General features: G+C 44.3%; 2 pseudogenes across 1 annotated transcript; both read left to right on the top strand.

Moving 5' to 3' along the window:
• Positions 1-17: 17 nt before the first annotated feature.
• Positions 18-11,294, top strand: LOC101710557 (E3 ubiquitin-protein ligase TRIM38-like; annotated as a pseudogene).
• Positions 11,295-13,270: 1,976 nt separating this feature from the next.
• LOC147826241 (E3 ubiquitin-protein ligase TRIM38-like) lies at positions 13,271-21,285 on the top strand (annotated as a pseudogene). The gene is made up of 5 exons (XR_015439379.1): positions 13,271-13,409; positions 15,944-16,386; positions 18,516-18,604; positions 20,311-20,539; positions 21,139-21,285. The product of XR_015439379.1 is annotated as an E3 ubiquitin-protein ligase TRIM38-like (transcript).
• Positions 21,286-22,390: the final 1,105 nt, after the last annotated feature.

Genomic DNA, 22,390 nt, shown 5'->3' with positions numbered 1-22,390 from the left:
ACTTCTGAACTGACTCCGTGGGAGTTACTTCACTTACATTTCAGGAAGTGGGAACTCTTGAAAGGACTGGCAACAGGTAGGGGGTGTCTTCCTGACAGACTCAGGCCAGGGTCTTCTGGGTGGAGAATGGAGCAGGACTAGTGTATGTGAGAGTGTGGTGGAAGATGAGAGAGGGTTTCCTGACAGCACAGTACCTGCTGTCTACCCCAGGAAATGCCCGAGAATCTGCTCACAGCTCTCACTTTTCCTCTGCTTTTACTTTCACCAGAAGCCACACCACTTCTCAGAAGATCCAGAATATAAGGTGACCAAAGCTCAGAATGGACACCCATGGTCTTAAGGCAAGGCCCTGGTCCTAGGAGCCCAACACCCAGCAGAGAGGGTTCTAGTATACCACTGCAGGAAGTGACTACCAAAGAATAGAAGCCTGCAGAAGAAATCCTATGTGACTCCAAGAGACTGGTCCTATTTAGACTAGAGCTGCTGATTTGTATAAGGCTATTAGAGTTCCTGTTTTTAAACCTGGGTATAGCCATTGGAAAGTAAGTCACCATCCAAACCTCCCCCCATGCTGCTCTCCCCTAAACCCTGGGGTGCAATGAAGGTCTGGAGAGAACAGGGATGGGGTCACGGGAACCACTTCTGGAGAAATCAAGGGCACAGCCATGGCTTCTGGTAGCTCCTCCAGAACATCTGGTGTCAGATCCTCAGTGGTGGACATGAGGGCGTCCATGGCCCAGATTCCTCAGAGTCCTGACCCCTTATCTCCTTTTCATCTTTCCTGTATCCTGTGCTGTGCCCCCTGAAGAAGAGACAGTAAGCTCCCTGGTTCTCTAGAACTCTGTTCCTAGGAATAATTGGGTCCCAGGGCCCACCTCCCCTCTCTTATCTTCTTTCCAGTTCTCTTCTCCTTAGTCCAAGGAGGGGAGGGAACAAAGACAATAAAATTTTTTTCAGGATGTCTTGGTTTCTTTTATCCCTTCTTGGTTGAATCTCCATTGAGACTTTATAGCCCTACTGGCCTGTGATCTGTGTGGGTCAGCACTGGGGTAAAGGGGAAGACCAATTTGACTCTGTCAGTGGAATCCTTCATAGAGCACCCGATTAGCTGAGTGTTACCATCAGTTAAAATAAAATTCTGATGCTGGTTGTTTCTGATGCTTATTAGAATGGGAAGGAGTTTCACACTCCCTCGCTGAGCTGTGGCTCTTGCTGCAACATTTGTCAGGAAGCCTGACTTGCTTCTCCATTTCTCTAAGTCCTGGCCCAAGAGAACTTCCTACCCTGATTAAATGTTCTATTGAGGTAGGATAAAAAAAATAGAAGAATAGGTTAAAAGGAGACAAGAAAATTGAGGCTTTAAAATTGTACTTTTAAGAAAAACAGCTTTAAGACAAATTTTTTTCCCCCTGCTTCTGGAGGTCACCCTAGCTTGTGATGCTCCCTCTACAGATAATAGTGTTAAATCCCTAAAGGTCCTTTTACAATAGCCTGTAAGTTCCCAGGCACTGTCCCAGTCCTTTTCACCTGCAAATCTTCCTTCCCTCCAGCCCAGGAAGCAGCAATGTTGGCAACAACATATCTCAACTTTAAATAGCATTTCTGGACTTCAAATACCTTTAGATGGCTTGTACTGTAACCTGACAGACAGTGAAAACACACATCCAGACCACCTACCTTGAAGACACCCCCTTAAATGCACCCTACTCCAGCTTGTAAGGCATCTCACATCTCTGAGTACCCTCATTCTCTTCTTGGGTGCATCCTATAATCTCTGTCTAATAAACCCTACTCATAGATCTTTCTGATGTGTGCTGAAAATTCTTTTTCTATGCTAGGACTCAGTGAACCTACAAACTTATTTCAAGAGGGTGGGATAGGTTCCTTATTTCAGCCTCTGGGAACCCCTCAGACCCAGAGCTGGTGACACTGTGGCTGGGCTGTTCTATAAACATCAGCTATGTGATCTAATAAGGAATCAACATGTGGCTAGCAAGACTGAGAAATTGGATTTTAAATTTCATTTGAATTTAAATTGCCAAAATGATACTTTCTGAATATTAGACAACACAACTAGTTATTTATCCATCTTCTAAATTAAAATCTGTTTCTCTTCTTTCCAGCATGAAGACTGCAAGACCTGAGGAAAGGCAGTTGCAGCCACCACCTTCACTCAAGCTCAGGAAAGGCCATTTCCATCCCTGTGGAAATTCTGGGTGCTTCATCACCACCTCCAGATCCAACATTGGAGTTTCTAAAGAAAAGTCATGGCTTCACCCACTATGATTGAGAAGCTAAAAGAGACTGCCACCTGCTTTGTGTGCTCAAGCCTAATGGAACACCCAGTCAACATCCGCTGTGGACACAGCTACTACTACTTATGCATTCAGACCTTTTGTAAGGAGAAACCATGGTTTAAGGTGTTCCTCTGTCCTCACTGTGGTGTCTCATTCAAAGAATGAAGCTGGGTATACAATCATTACTTGGGAAGGCTCATTGAGCTCATCCAGGAGATGGAGAAGACAGAGCAGGAGCTGCTGTGTGAGGCCCATGGGGAGCGGCTCCTGCTCTTCTGTGAAGATGATGGCCAGCTCATCTGCTGGCGCTGTGAGTGGGGACCACAGCACCAAGGCATGCCACAGTGCTGGTGGAGGACTTGTACCAGGGCTACAAGGTGAATGTACATCCGGGCCTCAGCAGGGACCTGCCCATACTGCTCATAAGACCTGAGAATAAGGACCTTGATGCCTAAGATGATAACTCTGAAACACAACTTTTTTCATGTTATTCTTCTGAAGAATAGCTTGTGACAGATCTTTGCTGAATGAAGTCCAAAATATCCATGCTGACATTCAGCAGGATGCTCAGACTCCTGCCTCCATTCTCTGTGTTACCATGGACTGCCCCTGCTCTGGCACATATACAACCAAATACTTGCATATTTTGTTGCTTCACACTGTGTGTACTGTGAGAAACCACAATGTAACAGTTGCTGATGTAGGATCTGAAAAATGGAAGGAACAAAAGCTCTAGTTCGGTGGGTATCCTACAATTCAATAGAAAGGACACAGCAGCAAAGTTACTGCCTGCAGCCCCTGGCTTGGGTGGTGAAAGTATAGGAGGAGAGAGAGTGGTGCATCCCTGGGAATCTTGAGGACACATGGCATCCAGCAGAGGGACCTGCACAAGTATAGGCACAACCGTGGGGCTCAGGGCATGTACAGAGGACAGGCAGATAGGAAAGGGGAAAAAAGCCAGGCCCCAGGACCGGAGTGTCACCCCCAGTCTCAGTCTTGGAGACAGTCTCATCTGCCCCCAGAGACTTTCATTTGGGTAGTATGAGTCAAGGACATTGAAAAAATAACCCAGGCCCTCCTAATATAAAAAGTAATATTAAGGAATACAATGTAGATTACCTCTATGGAAAAGAGAGGAACAGGGCAGTTTCAAACAAGATTCTAGAAGAAAAGTCACAGATTTGGAAATGAAGGGTGTGGAGGATGACTGGAGGGAGAGGTCTGGGCAGCTCCTGAGAGCTTGTAAAGTAGGACTGTGAGGTGGCCAAAGGAAGGAACTGGCTTAGTCTTGCTGCCCCACGTAGAGCTCAGGAGCTTGTGCTCAGTGTGGCTCCTGGTTCTCTCTCAGGACACAGACCTGGATTTCTATGAAGGCTCCACAACCTTCTTAAGGGCACATCAGTCCTGATCCCTATTCAGCATATGGGGCACTCTTAAGACTCCATGGAGCTGCTAATTCCTGTAACAGGGATGTTCTTGTTTGAGTTTCTCTCCCACCAAGTAGTAGGGAAAGAAGCAGCAGAGGGTTATGGTTGTCAACCTCAGAGGCAGGTACCTGAGGCTGAAATCTCAGGTCTGGCTTGGTGGACAGTCTGCAGTAAGTAATTTAATATCTTCCTGGGTTTCCCCATTTGCAAGTAGTTATAACACAGCCACCTCCTTTCCTAATACATATATCCAGGGGATTGTGAGCTTTAAGGACATTAAAATATGTAGAGCTTAGAAAGACACATGGCATATACCCTGGGCAATGCAAGCTTTTGCTAAATCAGTTAGGTGGAGCCCTTTCCTGAAAGCACTACAGAATTCATGAAAGTGCTTGTACAGAGGACAGGGGGCAATTCTTCTAATTCTAATTCTAATTATTCTAATTCTAATTCTTCTAATTCTGATATCCATGACCAAATTCAAATTACTTCAAGGAAAATATGATACACAGTTTTGAAAATTACCAGAAAAACTTGAAATGGATACTTTAAAGTTGATATCATGATGCTATTATTTAAACTATGTCAGAACTCTCATGTCTATATTACCTGTTTCAGATAACGTCAGCTGGCATCCTGGTCTTTCTGACTCATCCATAAATACCCACAAAGTTCCATGTGTGCTAAATACCCTGGACTTAGATGGTTTCTGGCACATTATTCTGTAAGATCTTGTTTTAGATGATTATCGTATCTGTATGCAGTATTTTTCTGGCCACAGTGTGGTGAGGGACATAGCTAGGTCATGGTCAGCAGAGAAGATTGCAATCCCAGCCCAATGGGCAGTTATCCCTGCCGGAGCAACTTACTCAATTCCTTCTGAGTGACTTTTTCCCATAGTGGAGAAAGGGTGTCGAAAGCCACTAACCTGTTCAGGGCAGGGGAAGAGGTCAGTATGTCATTGCACATACAGCTCTCTGCAGGCTCCCTCAAAAAGGGTAAAAACTCAATAAACATTCACTGTTATTTTAAAACATCTTAGGGAGCTGATAGTCCCCTTAGTTGTCTAATGAATCAAATTCAAACACTTTTATCACCCAATTTTTCCTTTAGGAAAGGCTAGAGCAAGCTGCCAGAAATTTGAATCAACTTCAAGAGGAATGTATGTATGAATCAAAAACTGTGCATAACAACACAAATAAATGAATGGAAGGTAAGAATCTGATTCAGAGAACTTGACTATTTGCCATCCTAGTGTTTAGGGATAGAGGATTATTGAGATAAAACACTAAAATGGTTTATTCTTGCTGCACCAGACCAGATACTTGAAAATGAGAGCATAGAGTCTGATCATCAGCCTTACAACCTTTGAGAACATTCCTAAAACAAGCTCCCTACAGATGAAATTCATGAGGCCAATAAAGCCAACATGAATTATAAGGAGCATCTTAGCTGCTGCTAGAATCTCTACATTTGGACCTGCAGGCTGAAGGCTATCAGACCCTTTCCATGGCTCCTAAGGCTCCACATTATAAGATACATTCTGTGTGGCAATATATTTGTAATCCATTAGGTGGCAGTCCATGTCTCACTGGATAGTGAGTTCCACTACTTCTTTCAGGATACTTTGTATCTTCTGCCTCCTTTGTGTGTACAGGTTTAACCAGAGCTTCCAGAGAATAATCTTACATCTCTTATTTCTGAGATCTTGTGCAGGAGGAAGATCTCGAGTATAAGTGACACATAGGAAAGCCCATCAATACAGGGGGTACAGATGCACTGGTCTCCTGCACAAAACTTCCAATTCATCCTAAGTCAGTGACATTCTATAACAGCATTGTAATTAGAGTAAGTCCCTGATTAATCAAGGAGTTCCATTCCAGAACATTCCTAAGTCGCATTTGTTCGTAAGTCTGACAAAGTGAGACTTATACACCTTGACAAATGTACAATGTAAAGTATAAAAAAACAAACACACAAAATACTGTAAATAAACTATTTTTACTTTTACACTTACCTTCAAATGCTGGTACAGTACAGTACAAGTGTAAATAAACTTTTTTTACTTTTACTGGCATCTATTATTTTATCGCCTCAGTCCAATCCCTATTATTTTCACTTTCATTACTATGGTTTTTGCTTTGCACTTCCCGGCAGTTCCCTTCACTTCACCACTGCTTTTCCTCTTGCTTCCAGACATCCTGGGCTTGATTGAGCACTGTACTACTGTACACTATTGTGCTGTACAGTAAGCACACAGCAGCATAACTGTGAAAATGTCTGGCAGACATGTGAGCTACTTCTGCAATTTTCTGGCCTCTATGAATGTTCATAGATAAGTTCGTTCCTATCTATGAAAGTTCACAACTCGAATGTTTGTAAGTTGAGGTCTTACTGTATTGAAATTCTGCATAAGTTTAGAAAGCACACCTGGAAATTGCAATTCTACACTTATTTAAATAAAAGCTAAGTCTATTAACATGTATCACTTAATCTGGGCTTTTATACATAGAGATGATTACAATGACCCTGGAAAAGTGGATAAATATTGTCCATTAGCCATAACACAAGCCTGATATACCTGTGTTCTCTCCTCTAAGAATTTGGGACTATCCTACAAGACAGCTTATCTTAAACTCACTCTTCCTGATAGTTTTTACCAGTTTTGCTTTCCCTCAAACTCAAAGATAGCTCTCAAATCCCAAATAAAAAATAGTTCTCTCCTTGTAATTGATAAAGTAATTGAAACTAATCCTAGTTCCACAAATGAATTATCTTCTACTCCTATTGTCCTCCTGTATCTGGCTTTATAAGAAAAAAATTAATCTGGTGACTGTAGAGGAGTCAGGGTTAATCTCTCCCACATCTGAGTGTCTGTAGGAAGCTTGGAACATTCTTCCAGCTCTAGTGACCCATGGGAAAATTGTGTCACTGTAGCTGACTATATTTTGTGTGTGTGTGTGTGTGTGTTAAAATAAACATAAGATTGAGTACCCTCACTATTTTAAGTGTGCAGCTTAGTAGCATTAAGTACTTTCATACTGTTCTGAAGCCTCATCCATTTCCAGAACCTCTGTCATATTCCAAAGTGAAACTTGGCCCCCATTAAACACTAAATCCCATTCTCCCTTCCTCCTATCACCTGGTAGCTGCTATTTTGCTCTCTGACTCCACAAACTTAACTATTGTAGGCACCTAGTTTAAGTGAGAAGAACATGATGTGTCTCCTTAATTCTGGCTCATTTCCCATAATAGAATGTCTTTGAAGTTTAGCCTGGTACCATGGTTCAGACTCTCATTCTTTTTAAGGTTCAGCAGTACTCCCTTTTACCTATATACCACATTTTGTTTATCTATCATCTATGCATGGACACCTGGTTTGTTGACACTGTTGACAATACTTTCTAAACTCTAGCAGGAGATAGAGATCCAGAAAGAAAAAATCAAGTCTGACTTTAAGCATCTGCAGACTTTTCTCCATGAAGAAGAGCAGTTGTATCTCTGGAGGCTGGAGAAAGAAGAAGAGAAGATGCTGAGGGGACTGAGGGAGAGTGAGGCCAACATGCAGCAGAAGAGCAATGAGCTCAAGAGCCACATCCTGGAACTGGAGGCTAAGTGTCAGGGTTCAGCCCATAAGCTGATGAAGGTGAGACTGTGGACTTGGAGAAGGAAAGGAGGATTCTGACACTGAGCTGTTAGGAGGAGGATGGTCAGGAAGCATGGGGAGATGAGCGATTTGCTTGTACTCCAACATGAGCATTAGTGTGGGCACTTAGGCATTGTGCACTACTCTGTAAACCCAGCTACTTGGGAAGCTCAGGTAGGAGGACTACAAAGGTAAGACCATCCTGCATGACTTAGAGAGACTCTGTCTGAAATTAAAATTTATGAGAAAATACTGGGGATATCAGTCAGTGGTAGAGAGTTTGCCTAGCCTGAGTAAGGCCTTGGATTCAATCCCCAGCACAAGAAAAAAAACTAGTTTGAAGTAGGTGAATGTAGAGTGGGAAAATGGAGACAAGGGTTAGCTTTAGGTATTTTCCCCTTGGCTATGTGCAGAGATCTGAGGCAGGTTCTTTCCTGAAATACTTTTCTAGATGACAGATGAGGCAGTGGGGCAGCCCAAAGAAGGGCCTTTCCCTGATTTGCTGGTAGAGTCCTTGCTGCTGAGCAATCATGGGCTTTCTTACAGCTGTACAAAGGTAAATAACTGGAGCTGTGCACTCGGCATCTCGCTAGTGGGATTAGTTGTGAAGGTGGCATAGCACCACCACCCCTCGATACGGGCTGCTACCTTCTAGGTGCCCCAATTTCAGGAGCTGCCTGTGCAGTCACCACACACAACTGTGGTGACAGATGATCTCTACAAGGGCTCACTCTGCAGGACATCAGGTCCCTGAGAGCCAGTCTTGCCAGAGGGAGGCTGAGCAAAGCTCCTGCCACATCCCCAGTAGCCACAGGCTGATTCCACCAAGGCCACTGCTCTTCCCCACAGGCTTCTGCAGGGAGGTCACAGCCTCCTGCCGAGTGGGCAGAAGCTGGGTGGGATCATTGCTTCTGATGCTGCAGCAGTGTCTCCGGCTGGGTCCCTCTTTCCTTCTTGGGGAGTTGTGTTTATAGACAGAGGACTCCGATGTCACAGCCCACAGAATGCTGATGTTAACACCCTCACCTTTTGTTTTTTTGTTCCCTACAGGATGTGAAAGACACCTTGAGTAGGTGAGTCCCATGTGAATACAGGAAAGGAGGGTCTGGGTGGGTAGAGCTGAAGGGAGAGGACCACTGAGGCTCTGCCTCTGCTTCTTCCAGGGCTTGTGCTGTGAAGCTGGAAACACCTGAAGCCTTTTCCTTGGAGACAGGGACTGCATGTGATGTTGCTGAGCTTTACTTGGATGTGAAGACGATGTTAAGGTGCCATCAAGGTATAAGAGATCAGGACTCCCTCAGTGCTGTGTGGGGAGGGTCCTTAACCACTTACCTCTGTCTTGGGTAGGCTGGAGTAAAGGTTCCGTGATTATTTTGTGCAGGGCTTCCTCATTCTCGTTGTCCTGTGTGCTCTATGCTGAGTTAGTACTACCTCCTGCTATCTGTGGGAAGCTTCCAGCTCCTGAGCTCTAGTGTGGTGGCCCCGTCTCCCCCATCAGTTCCTGTCTTTCAGTATCCCTGTCTGAGAAATGAGTGTATTCACAGTTCCCACTACACAAAATTGTCCTGATAACATAGTGTCTGGCGTAGGATTCGGGCCCCAGCATAGATTAGGTCTGCTGTTATGTTTCTTGTGACTATTTCCAATACCGAGAACAGTGCAGAAAGATAGGTGAGCATGATGGACAATGGTTTGAAAAATTTTAAGGAATTGCCTCATACAGCACAGGAAAATGTCAGAATCATGACAGAAACTAGTTCTAGCATCTACTTGCCACCTTTGCTCCATTTATCAGTGATTGCTAGATTTCTACCTACTTTTTCTCCATAATTAAAAATATAAAATCTATGAAAATAGGAAGTTTTACTGTGATAACTTGCCTACATAATTAGACCTTAATTGAAGTTATATGCTGGTTATATTAATTATCTATTGTTATCAACTAATTAGCAAAGTTTAGTGTCTTAAAACAGTACAGTTACATTATCTTACAGACTTTATGAGTCCAGAGTGTGAACACAGTTTGAGGGCCCTCTGCTTAGGGTCACAGGAGGCTGCAGTGAAGGTGTGGCCAGGCTGTGTTCGCATTCGAACACTGGTCTAGGGAAGGTACCTACCCTTGCCCTCTTAGGTTCCTGGCAGGATTTATTCTCCTTGGGTTGCAGGGTGTATGGCCCTAGCTTCTTCCTGCCCTCGGTTCCAGAGGCCTCCCGTTGGCTCCTTTCACACAGGTACCCACATGGCCAAGTATTTCTTCAGTGTGCTCTCAGGAGAGGGTTGTTATAGCTCGTATACTGACATTATAAAGGTAGGTAACAAAACTTATCTGCCATCATAGTCTGAGAACGTTTTGATCATAATTGTGATGATGGAGAGAGTTGCTGTGTGGACGGGGAGACTTCTTCTACATCACACCTTCTCATATAGAAATTGTGTTCATGTTTTATCAAACTTTTCTAAACATATTTCTTTTCCATACCTCTTGCCAGTGTTGCACATATACATTACATGTTTGTTCCACAGATTGACTAACTGATGATGAAACCGTCTGGCCAGTTTTTTATGTAGAAACACAGAGAGAAAAAATATAATAACATGTATTGTATAGCAAGCCAAACATTGATATATGTAATATGAAAATTGCATGTTTGATGTAATGTATTATAATAAGATGCAATACAAAAAATACTGCATATGTTAATATATAAAAAATGGGCTTTGAATTTATATATTATAAATATAGCCATATATAACATGAAGTGCACATGTTATAAACATATTTTAAAAATACACATGCTGTTATATATTAATATGCAGATAGCTGTACATAAAACTTGGTTTGTTATGGTTTATACTGATTAGTGCACAGTTTCTTCTTGCACGTGTATGTGGTTATGCAATGGAGATGGAGGAGCACTCCCTGTGGCTCCTCTGTTCCCTGATTCCTGGAGATCAACAAGGGAGAGGAAGGGCTTTGGACAGGATGGGAACCATATTCACTCTGGTTAGTGCTAGTCCTCGGCAACTCTGAATGACTGAGATGGGATGATGATAATGATGGAATTTTTGAAATTATTATTACCTCTACTTGTTAAGATATCACTGTGTCCTACGAATTTTAGTGCTGGGTAAAATTAGCTCTCTGGATTCTCCATACCTTTCTCTGGAACAGATATGATGATTTTCACTGTAGAGCTAGTTCGTATAACTATTAAGAAATCTTAAGGACTGGGATGTAACTCAGCGACTGAGCACTTGCCTAGCATGCCCAAAGTCCTGGGTAGAATCCCAGGCCAAAACCAAACCATTCTTGGATTTAAAAATAAGTTGATTTTATTTAAGATAAATTCTGTTCTCAGCATCAAAAATATATTTAGTTTTCTTGACTTACATTTTTGCAGTCAGTGTGACTTGGGATCCATACGAAGCTCATCTTGCCCTACCTCTGTCTGAGGATCAGAGACAAGTGTCTCCTGGATGAAGCCAGCAGAATCCTGGGCTTTCCTCCAGGAGATCTACCACCTTTCCCTGCTTCCTGGGCAGAAAGGGCTTCACCTCAGGAAGACATTACTTCAAAGTGGATGTTGGAGAAGGAACAGCTTGGGATGTGGGAGTCTGCATGGCAACTGTGCACAGAGGCCTAGACACGAAGCAGAAGCCAGAGTTGGATTCTGGACCATTCAGCTGTGCACAGAGAATGGCTATGTAGCACTGACCTCTCCCCCCACTGCCCTTGAGCTGCATGAGCAGCCCCTGCTGGTGGGGGTTGTTCTGGACTATGAAGCTGGAGCTGTGTCCTTTTACAACATGACCAATGGCTCCCACATCTTTACCTTCCCCAGGGCTTCCTTCTCTGACACTCTGAGGCCCTTTTTCCAGGTTTATCAACATTCCCCTTAGTTCCTGTGTCCATTAGGTGAGTAGGGAAAGGAGCAAAGTCTCCTTGGCTTGAAAATATGGGAATCTTGTAAGGACAGAGTTGGTCAGTTTTCTTCTCTGGTATGTCTCTAGTCTATTAGAATGGTGCTGGGCTGTTAGTCTCTGAAAACACACCACATGATAAGCCTGAGAGGGAAAAACAAGATAATGTCATGACCAGACATTGTCCTCTGCATCTCTCTTCATTTCCAGTGGTGACTGATTGATGAGTAGGGTGACTCTGAGGCCAAGAGGTCCCAATTCTCTTACTTTATGTGAGCCATTTGGAGTCATGTATGGCGGATTAAAGAAAGTTGCATTTTTTTGCCAACTCTCTAAAGAACAGGAAAATTAAAAATGTGTTGTTTTATCCAATCAATAACACATTTATTTTTAATTTTTAATGGGAGCTGCAGTCTTGGAGTGAGCCAGACCTGGTGAGCTTGCCTGGAAAATCACCAAGAAAGGTTGAGAAAAGCTAAGGCTGGTGTACTGTGAGAGGCTTCAAATGGAAACAGGAGTAGGAGTAAAACATGATTTTCAAAACAAGACTCAGTTCGAGAAAAGAGAGTAATGGGTATTCTGCAGGCTGGGCTAGAGGCAGCTATAGTGAGACATTTTGAAATCTCAGTAAATAGTTATTTGTGGGATAACTGTCGGCAATCTTTGTTATGGCTATGATATGATCAAACAGACCTTAATTCTACACATGAGTTTGTTTAGGAAGTAAATTCCAGTTGGTTTTACATGGTCTTACCTGAATGGGGTAATGACAGGACAAAGCCAAAGAACCTCAGTGTTCATGATAGAATTCACAAAATTGCTAAAAGTTATGATAATTTGTAGCTGATATAAAAATTAATGTTTGCTGATGTTGAGGTCCTCTGATGTCATGTCTCTAAGAATGAGAGAATGAAGCAGAGCAGTTTCTGGATGGTGGAGTCATTCTGGGGCCTCCAGCTCTGCCCAAAACAGGACCTAGACGAGGTCAGACCATCGGCCAAGCTCCCAGTGTCATAACTTCTCATCAGAATGGTGGCACATGGATTTTCAAGAATAGGTGAAGGGTCTTGAAATATGCTACCCTACTAGATGTCATTTCAGCATGGGATTATTTGAGCTAAAAACAATTAAGAAAAATGAGATACAATAAGCACACTCTACCCTGTTCCATCTTCCTAGAAACAGAACCTCAATTTGTAAAGGTATCTCCGAGACTCTAGCCTGGAGTAATTATTCTTCACAAACCTTGTAAATACCAGCCTTTATCTACCATTTCTTTTCCTATATATTTGCTTTCCTGTCATTTACCAACCTGAAAACTCAAAGTCCTTTGCCTTTGCTTTGTCACTTCTCTAGCAATGTATATACTTAAAATACAGGAAAGCTCAAATTCAAACCACTCATTTGCCTTACTTATCTCTTGCTATTCTATTATGTGCATGTGATGGACATGGTGAAAACTTCTATTTGCTTTTCTGTTCAATGTGTCCTTTTAGTCTAGTTTCTAGAGACTCACTTACTTTTCCTCTCCCCCTTATAAATATAGTGCACTAGCCTTCATTGCATAACTGATGAATTCACTTTTGTGAAGCACCCATGAAAGGGCAACCGGGTTATGGACACATTTCTATTTCTTGCTTTTGTGGAAATAAAACAGAGTATGGTGAAAACAATATTTCAAGAGCTTGTAAAGGTAGGGCTTATGCACAATTCCGGTTGCAGCCTGGTTAAGTCACCTCCACCACTTGCCTATGGTCATCTCAAACAATGGTGTGAAAAGAATAATCATGGGCTCCGGGACTGAGGGGCTAGTTCCTGCTCAGATGTCTGTGTGCTGGTTTCCCAGGAGTTAAACTGTCCTGTACTGTGTGTGGTCTGCTCCCATAGGACCTGCCAGGACACAGAGAATTCCAATGTGGAAAATGGCAGAAGGCTCTGTGAGCACCCAGGAGGAAGAGTGCCCTAAAGAGTGCCCTACTGTTTAGGGTGGGAGAAGAGGACCCTATTTCACTTTCTTGCCGCTAGCCTGGGCTGTTGAACCAGGAGGGATGTGATCCCCTGAAGTCCATTCTCCCCACACAGCCTATTGCCAGTAACTCACTATGGGCAGCTGTCAAGGTGAGCAGTGACTCTGGGCAAGATTTCAGTGTCAGGCGGACTAGGAGCATGGAGTTGGCCCTAGAGAACACCCAGAATCCACATTTATCTCCTTTCTTTCATTATCTCCAGGGCCCTATACCAGCTCCTGAAAGAAGTGCATGTGGTAATTTTTGATACAAACATTCCTTGTGTATGTACCATAAATGCCTCCTCCATCTGAGGCTGCAATGTGTCTTTTTTCAAGGTGGCAATGTGCTTTTCCACATTAATAAGAATTGTGTCTTCGGTGGCAACAGTCTTTTGCTATCCTATACCAATGGAGGGCCTAGGCTGAGTCCCTCAGGATGTGACATCTTACTCCACAGTCTTCTCTGCAGTGTGCAGAACAGAATTATGGGTCTCAGGGTCTCAGGGTCCTTTGATGAGGGAACTCAGTGCTGGGCCATTAGTGGCTCCTGTCTCCTGTCTTGGGTAGGGGCCACTGGCTACTGAAAAACATCTGAGTCCCCCAGAGGGATAATGAGGAGGAAAAGGAGACACAGAGTAAGACAGGGAGGAGTGGGAGATTGGCTTGGGAGGATGTTGTGTTGCCAAGGAGCCCACTGTGCTGCTTCTCCTTTTCATGCCATCAGAACTGTGAGACAACCACAAGTCACCAGAAGGGGCTGAGATTATCATAGGTCAGGAGGCTGTGGACTCCAAGAATGTTGAGGACAAAAGAGAAAGATCTCTCATCAGAGCTGTGAGCTGGCCCTCTGCAAGCCTCCTCCTCCTCCACAGCCTGCGCTGGGGTCACAAGGGAATTTACTGGGCTTTTATTATGTCCTTTGTTTCTGCTGCTTTTGAAGAGGCTGTGTTTCTTTACTTTGAGGACAAGCTGAGTGGAGAGGAAATGAACATTATCATTGGTTCAAATCTACACCCTCCTCCCGCAGTACCTTCCCTTCTCATTTCTCAGGTCTGAGGTAACTGACTGCCTCAGCCCAGGAAGTGGCAGTGTTGGCAGGACTGGCAGCGGACAGTGAGTGTCTTCCTGACATGCGGAAGGAGGCTCCTGTGGGTGGAGGATGGAGCAGGGCTGAGTGTCTGTGACAGTGTGGTGGGGTGGAGAGAGAGTTTGCTGACAGCTGAGCACCTGGCCTCTAACTCAGGAAACCCCTGAGTATCCACTCACAGCACCCACCCTTCCTCTGCTGTGGCTTTCACACTGTCTCTGGGAAGAGCCAGCATGTAAGGAAGTGAGGCCAAGTCTGGCCACCTAAGATCTACAAGCAGGGGAGGCTCTGGTCTCCAGGAGCCCAGCACAAGGCAGAGAGGGGCCTAGTGCACCCCTGAGGGAAGGGACCACCAAAGAACAGAAGCCTGCAGAAGAAATCCTGTATGACTCCAAGAGACAAGACCCAGTTATTTGAGAAAAATGACCTATTTGGTAATATTATTCGAATTCCTGTTTTTAAATCTAGGCATAGACATTTTTTGAAAATTCACCTTTCTCACTTTCCCCCATTTTGTACTTCCCCCAGATAATCTCCCCGGGGTGGAGTGGAGTTTGATCAGGACAGGGAGGGCTTCAAAGCAGACACAGTACTGGAAAGAAGGACACAGACTTGGCTCCCTCTCAGGGTCTGGTCATCAGGTCTTCTGGGGGGGATACAAAGGCGTCTAGTAGCAGGATCCCACAGAGACCTGATCCCCATCTCCTTTGCACCTTCCTCAAGCTCTGATCACCTGCACTTCTCCTGGAGGAAGTTCTCAACTTGCAGAAGACAGTAAGCTCACTGGTCACCAGATTTCTGTCCCCAGGAATAACTGGACCTCAAGTCCCACCTTCCCTCCCATAGCTCTTTGTGGTTCTCTTTCTTTCAGCTTAGGGAGAAGGACAAGAATCGAATTCTCCTATATGCCCTGGTCATGTTTCCCATCCTCCTGGTTTGTTCTTTACTGATACTTTCTGAATATCATCTCTTGTAATTTATGTGGGCTGGGGGTCTAGATGAAGGTGGAGTGCAGTTTAAATATTGAAGTAGCATCCTCCATACACCCCCCTTTTGGGCTGATTGTTACCACCCAGTATAAAGGGATAATTCTGGTGCTAACTGTTCTTGATGATTATTGGAAAAGGAAGGAATTGCTTACTCTCTGGCTGAGTTGTGGCTCTCGCTCCAGCATCTGTGTGGAAGCATGCCTGGTTTTTCCATCTCTCAGCACTGGTCCTTGGGGCCTTTGAACAGCGATGTAATGTTCTATGGCTGGGCCATTCTATGAACACTTGCCACAGGAGGCTATTGGGCAACTGACTATGGAGAAACTGGACTTTCAATTTTATTAAATATTCATTAAGTTATATTAAATGGACACAAAGAGTAGTGGCTACAATATGAGACAACACAGCTAGATATCTGTATATGTTCTTAACTCTGACTTACTTCATTCTTCCAGAAAGAGGTCTGCATGACCTGTGGAGGCAGTCACAGCCAGCTCCTTGTACACAGGCTCACTTTGGCTCTCCTTGTATCTTGTGCAAATTCTAACTGCTTCATCTCCATGTCCAGATCAGCAGTGGAGGTTCTTGAGAAAAGTCATGGCTTCAGCTACTGGCACCAACAAGGTGAAAGAGATCGCCACCTGCTCCATCTGCCTGAACCTCATTATGCACCCAGTAAGCATCACCTGTGGACACAGCAACAGTCAGTGTGGTTTGAAGCTGCACCTCTGCCAGATGTCCCAAAAGCAGGGTCAAAAGAGATTTCCCCGTCCTGAATGTCGGGAGCCTTTTCATAAAGATAGGCTGTGTTCCAACAGGCTACTGGGAACTCTCACTGAAGTTATACAGGAAATGGAGGAGACAGAGGATGAGCTGCTGTGAGGCCCATGGACAGCAGCTCCAGCTCTTCTGTAAAGATGACAACCAGCTCATCAGCTGGCACTGTGAGCGGGGACCACAGCACCAAGGCATGCCCTGGTGCTGGTAGAGGATGTGTGCCAGGGGTACAAGGTGAGTATACATCCGGGCCTCAGCAGGGACCCACCCTGTGCTGCTTGCAAGACCTGAGCTTATTGGTCCCAAAGCTAAAAATGATGACCCTGAAGCACAGAGATGGTATTCTTTTGAAAAATACCTTGTGATGGGTCTTTGCTGAATCCATATCTAAGTGTCCCCCTGACATTTAGCAGGATGCTCAAACTCCTGTCCCTATTCTGTGTGTCATCATGGACTTCTCCCTGCTCTGGGACATGCCAACCAAACACCTACCTGGGTTCTGCTTCACACTGTGTGTACTGGAAGGGGAGGAGATTCTAGAGTTCAGAGTCTTAATACTTCAGGAAAGTGACTTCCTGGAGCACCTGGCTTTGGTGCTGAGAGAGGAGTGGTTCATCCCAGAGGTGGCTCCTGAGACACCTCTACTTAGCCCCTGCAGGGTGCCCAGGCACAAGGATCTGCACATGCAAAGGCACAGGCATGGGGTTTCTGATTCACCTTGGCCAGGTTATGGGCTGTGTGCAGAGGACAGGCAGCTGGGAACAAGGGAAAGGAAGACAGGCCACAGCATCTGAGTGGCAGCTCCCAGTCTCAATCCTAGACCGTAGTATATGTAACCTGCCACAGGGGCATTTCTACATGCAGAGTAAAGATTCACTACCATTGAAAAAATTATCCATGCAGTCTGAAAATACAAGGAATATCCAGTTAGAATTCAAATGATCCCTTCAAGAAAGGAAGCCAGAGGGAAGTTTCAAACAACATTCTAGAGGGGTGATAGATTTAGGAAGTGATGGACGTTGAAGATGAGTGGAGACAGTGGTTTTGAAAGCTCCTAGGTATCCACCGAGAGCTTGCAGGGGACTGGACTGTGCAGTGGTGAAGGAAGGAGCCAGTTCTGCTTCACTGGCTCTGAGCCCTGTTAGAGCTCAAAAGCATGGCTGAGCTTGGGCTCCTGGTTCTCTCCTTTGTGATAGAGAGCTGAGGTCCTATGAAAGATCCAATGCCTTCCTAAGGTCACATCAGTCCTGACCTCGACTCAGCACACAGTGCTTCCTTAGACTCTATGGAGCTTCGAATGCCTGTAACAGGGGTGCTCCTGTTTGAGTTTCTCTGCCACCCCCAGTGGGGACAGGAGCAACACAGGATCATGGTTGTCAGCCTCAGAGGCAGACAGCTGAGGTTGAAATCTTAGCTCTTGTGTTACTAGAAGGACAGTTTGAGGTAAGTTATTAAGTGTCTTCAGGGCTTGGTTTTCCCAAGGAATAAAAGCATTCCCCTCCCTCCCTAACACACATGTCCAGGGAGTGCATGAGTTGTAAGGATATTATCACATGTAGAGCTTAGAATAACATGTGGCTGGTAGCCAGAGCAAGGCAGTCTCCTAAATCAGTTTGGTTGATAGCTTTCCTGAGAGCGTGAGAGAATTCATGCATGTCCTTGTGGGGCTTACAAAAGAAGAGCCATTGCTTTTGACGATGAATAATTGGTGTTCACCTCAACTTGCTTTCAAGGAAAGTTTGAGAGATTGCTTTGAAAGATTGGCTAAAATTTAACATGGGCACTAAGACGTTTTAAATTGGATTCATGATTCTGTCTTCACTGCACTCTGGAACTCTTCAATGGGTGTTACCTGCTTCTAATAACTTCAGTTGTCATCCTGCTCTTTCCTTTCTGACTCACCCACAATACTAACAAAGTTAGAGGTCTCAAACATCATGGAAGTGGTTATTTTTGGTTCAGCACATTAATGTATAAGATTTTGTTTTGATGATGGTCGTATCTGTTTGTAATTTTCCCTTGGCCCTAGTGTGGTGGGGCACATGGCATAGCCCCTGGTCAGCATGGGGCATGAGAATGGCAGCCCATTTGCCTACCAGGTATTCTCCCATGGCAGTTATTCAACCTCTTCAGAGGCTCCTTTTCCACAGTAGAAAGGATATTCAAATCCTTACTAACTGTTCAGTGTTGGTGAGGGGATCTGTACGTCACAGCCCCTGCAGCATGCAAGAGTCTCTCGGGCAAACCTAAGAACTCAGTTAATATTCACAGTTATTTTAGTACATCTTGGATGCTGGAATTTCCATTAGGTGTCCCAGAAGAATCAAATTGGGTAGACTTTATTCACCCAATTTTTCCTTCAGGAAAATCTAGAACAAGCTCCCAGAAAGTTGAATCAACTCAAGAGGAATGCGTGAATCAAAAATGTTTATAACAATCCAGATAATGGAAGGTAAGAATCTGATTCCTGAACCTTGAAATATTTTGCATTCTGGAGTTTAGGGACAGAGGATGATTGGGAAAGACAAAACACAAGGATGGTTTATTCTCACTGCACCTAGCCAGGCCCTTCAAACCAAAAGTGCAGAGTCTGATTCTCAGCTTTACACCCCTTAAGGGCATTCAGTAAATAAGCCCCTTCTTGGTTGGGATTCATGAGGCCAATGAAGGAAATTAACTTGTGTTATAAAGGACAACATCGATGCTGCTAGAAACCATACACTTGGCCCTGCAGACTGAAGGCTTTCAGAGCTTTCCTGTGGCTCACCAAGCTCCACGTTACCAGAGAAACACTCCTTTTGCAACATGTCTCTGTGATCCTTTAGCCTACAGTCCATGTTCACAGGCCAGTTAGCCAGTCTGCCTGTTTCAAGGTCCACCCTCTGCCTCCTTTGTGTGTCGAGGTTGATCTCTAGCTTTCAGAGGATCATCTTATTTCCCTCTTTTTGGGGATCTTTGGCAGGGGGAAGACTTTGACTGTAGCTGGCACATGGGAAAAGCCTCAATACAAAAGGCAAATGTGTACCAAGTTCTTAAACAAAATGTTCACTTCATCCTAATCAATGACCTCCTGTCACAGTATAATTGCCATTGAAATTCTGTATTAATTAATTCTGGGAGCACTCCCAGAAACAGATAGGCCTACACCTAATCATAGGAGAGCTATGTCATTTATTTCCTTTGTCTTATACATAGGGATTATGAAGGTGACCCTGGGAAGGTGGGTGAGCACTTGTCCATTAACCATGACACGACATGCCACAACTGCCCACCTACACCTCTAAGAATCAAGAGGTGCTCCTACCAAATAAACTTTATTAAAATGTACTCTTCTTGATGTTCTTAACTAGCTTTTGCTATAACGGATTTCCTCAAACTCTAATATACTTCTTGCATCCCAAACAAAAACTTGTTTTTACACATCCCTAGTTCAATAAGTAAATTACCTGTACACTTATGCACTCCTCTCCTGCGTTTAGCTACATAAAAAGACATTAATCATGTTCCATAAATAAATAGCATAGTGCTCCTGTCCACTTTCCTCTTGTATTTGTCTGCATGAGGAGTTTTATCAGTCAACTATTGAGAAGTCAGAAACAATCTCTCACACATCTGAGTGCCAGCAGGAACCTTAGGAGTTTCTTCTTGCTCTAGTGACTCATGGGAAATTTATATCACAGTGTCTGATTATACTTTATTTTTTATGAGTAGAAAAATATAAATAATATACACTGTGTCATTTTTATTAAGTATACAACTCAATGGTAGTGAGTACTTTCACAGTGTTATAAAAACATTGCCATAACCATCTCCAGAAGTTTTCATGTTCCAAAATGAAACTGTGTCCCCAGAACAGCAACTCCCATTCTCCATTTCTCCCACTACCTAGTAACCACAATTACGCTTTCTGTCTTTGTCAATATAACTACTGGACCTTCCTGATAGAAGTTTAATCTACAATGTTTGTCCCCTTGTTCCTGGTTTGTATATTTTAGTAGAAAGTCTTCAAGGTTCACCTTTGTAGAAAGGAGTAGATTTCCATTCTTTTTGCAACTGGGTAAGACTCCATGGTATCTGTATAGCAATTTTGTGTATGCATTCATGCAGGTGTAGAGACTTGGTTTGTTTGTAGTTCTGATCATATTTTCTTGACTCTAGGATAAGACAGAGATTCAGAGACAGAAAAATCAAGTCTGAATTTAAGAATCTCCACACTTTTCTGCACAGTGAGAGGGATTCTTATCTGTGGAGGCTGGAGAAAGAAGAGCAGATGCTGATGAGCCTGAGGGAGAATGAGGCCAACTTGGAGTGGAAGAACCATGAACTCAAGAGCCACCTCCTGGAACTAGAGGCAAAATGTCAGAGCTCAGCCCAGAAACTGGCGCAGGTGAGGCTGGAAGAAGAAAGAGAAATTCTGATCCTAAGCAGCTAGAAGAATGGTCAGTAACCATAGGGAGAGTGGGAAGACCTGCTTTCACTCTAATGTGGGCATCAGTGTGGGAATTTAGGTATATTCCACATCAGTACTATCAGCGGAGCTCCATTAGTCTATGAGGTCTCTGTATGTGAAATATAAAAGCACACTTCCCCACAGCATGGTGCTCCACTCTGTAATCCAAGCTAGTGGGGAGGCTCAGGCAGGAGCATCGCACATGTGAGGCAATCCTGGGTGGTTTGGTGAGACTCGGGAGGAAATTAAAATGTATAAAAATGGACTTGGGATGTTGGTTAGTGGTACAGTGCTTGCCTAGAATGTAAGAAACCCCAGGTTCAACGTCCAGCACTGGAAAAAGGAAAAGCCTCTAGTCAGTACAGAGTTGCCAAATGGACAAGTATAGAACTTTAACTATTGCCCCCACCCCCTATATCATGTGCACAGAAGCCAGGCTGTCAGGCTTTCCCATCAAATGTTGTGCCAAGTAACAGATGGTAACAGAGGGGTAGCCCAGCATTTTCTCTGATTTGCTGGTATAACCTTTGCTCTAGAGATATTGTGGGGCCTCTTACAACTGCATAAAGGATGCATCTCATAATGACAAACAGCTGGAGCTGTTAATTCAGGATCCCACAAGTGGAACAGAAGGTCTCACCCTGGGGCTGAAAAAGGTGGCACATCTATTCCACCGACTGTGATGCCTGTTGCCACCATCTTGGTGGCCCAGCTCAGGAACTGTGTATACAGCCAGAGCAGAAGATCTCAGTAACAAGTCATTTCTACATGGGCTCACTCTGCAGGACATCAGGTCCCCGAGAGCCAGACTTGCCAGGAGGAAGCTGAGCAACGCTCCTGCCTGCATCCCCAGCAGCCACAGGCTGATGCCACTGCAGCCATTGATTGCTCTTCCCCACACACTTCTGCTGGGTCACAGCCTCCTGCTGAGTGGGCAGAGGCTCGGTGGGATCATTGCTCCTGCCTCTGCAGCAGTGTCTCAGCCTGGGTTGAGCTCTCATTCCTTTTTGGGGAGTTGTGTTTATAGACGGTGTCTACCATGCCACAGTCCAAGGAGTGCTGAGGCTAGCATACTTCCTTTTGTTTTTCTTCCTTAGAGGATGTAAAAGGCATCTTGTGCAGGTGAGTCCAGTATGAATACAGGAAGGGAGGATCCAGTTGGTCTGGGCTGAATGGAGAGGACCACTGAGGAGTCTCTGCCTCTGCTTCTTCCAGGACTTGTGCTGTGAAGCTGGAAGCACCTGAGGCCTTTTCCTTGGAGGTTCAGACTGTGTTTGGTGCTGCTGAACTTTACAGGAATATGAAGATGAAGTTAATGGGTTATCAAGGTATGAGATCCAGGGATTCTCTCAGTGCTGTGATGGGAAGGACTTCAAGCAACCTCAGGGATCGTGTGGGTATTTTCAGCAGGGCTGCCTTACTTTCCCCATTTAGCATGATCTTGCTGAATTTGTTTTGCATCCTGGGCATATGAGGAAACCTTTAGTTTCTGCTCTGCTCTGTCACCTCAGGCAGCTCCTGTCACTGTTTCCCCTTTGGAGAAAGAAGTGTATTCACAGTTCCCAATATACTGAGTTGTCCTGAACACTAACTGCAATCACACATGAAAACTGTTCTCATGGTGCTTGGCACCGGATGGAGTTAGGTGGAGTAGGATGGATTTTCTTTGGCGCAGGTGACTGTCATGCTTCTTGTGACTGTTTCAAATTCTGACAGGAGTCCAGAAAGTTAGATGAGTATTACAGACCATGTTTTCAACAGTTTTAGGCACTTGACTTAGACAACACA

This window comes from Heterocephalus glaber, unplaced genomic scaffold, assembly GCF_053883595.1.
Source record: "Heterocephalus glaber isolate CG9 unplaced genomic scaffold, H.glaber_assembly_v1.0 deba00001472, whole genome shotgun sequence".
NCBI lineage: Eukaryota > Metazoa > Chordata > Mammalia > Rodentia > Bathyergidae > Heterocephalus > Heterocephalus glaber.
The sequence above is the reverse complement of the archived record's forward strand: the minus strand, read 5'-3'. Positions and strand labels throughout refer to the sequence as shown.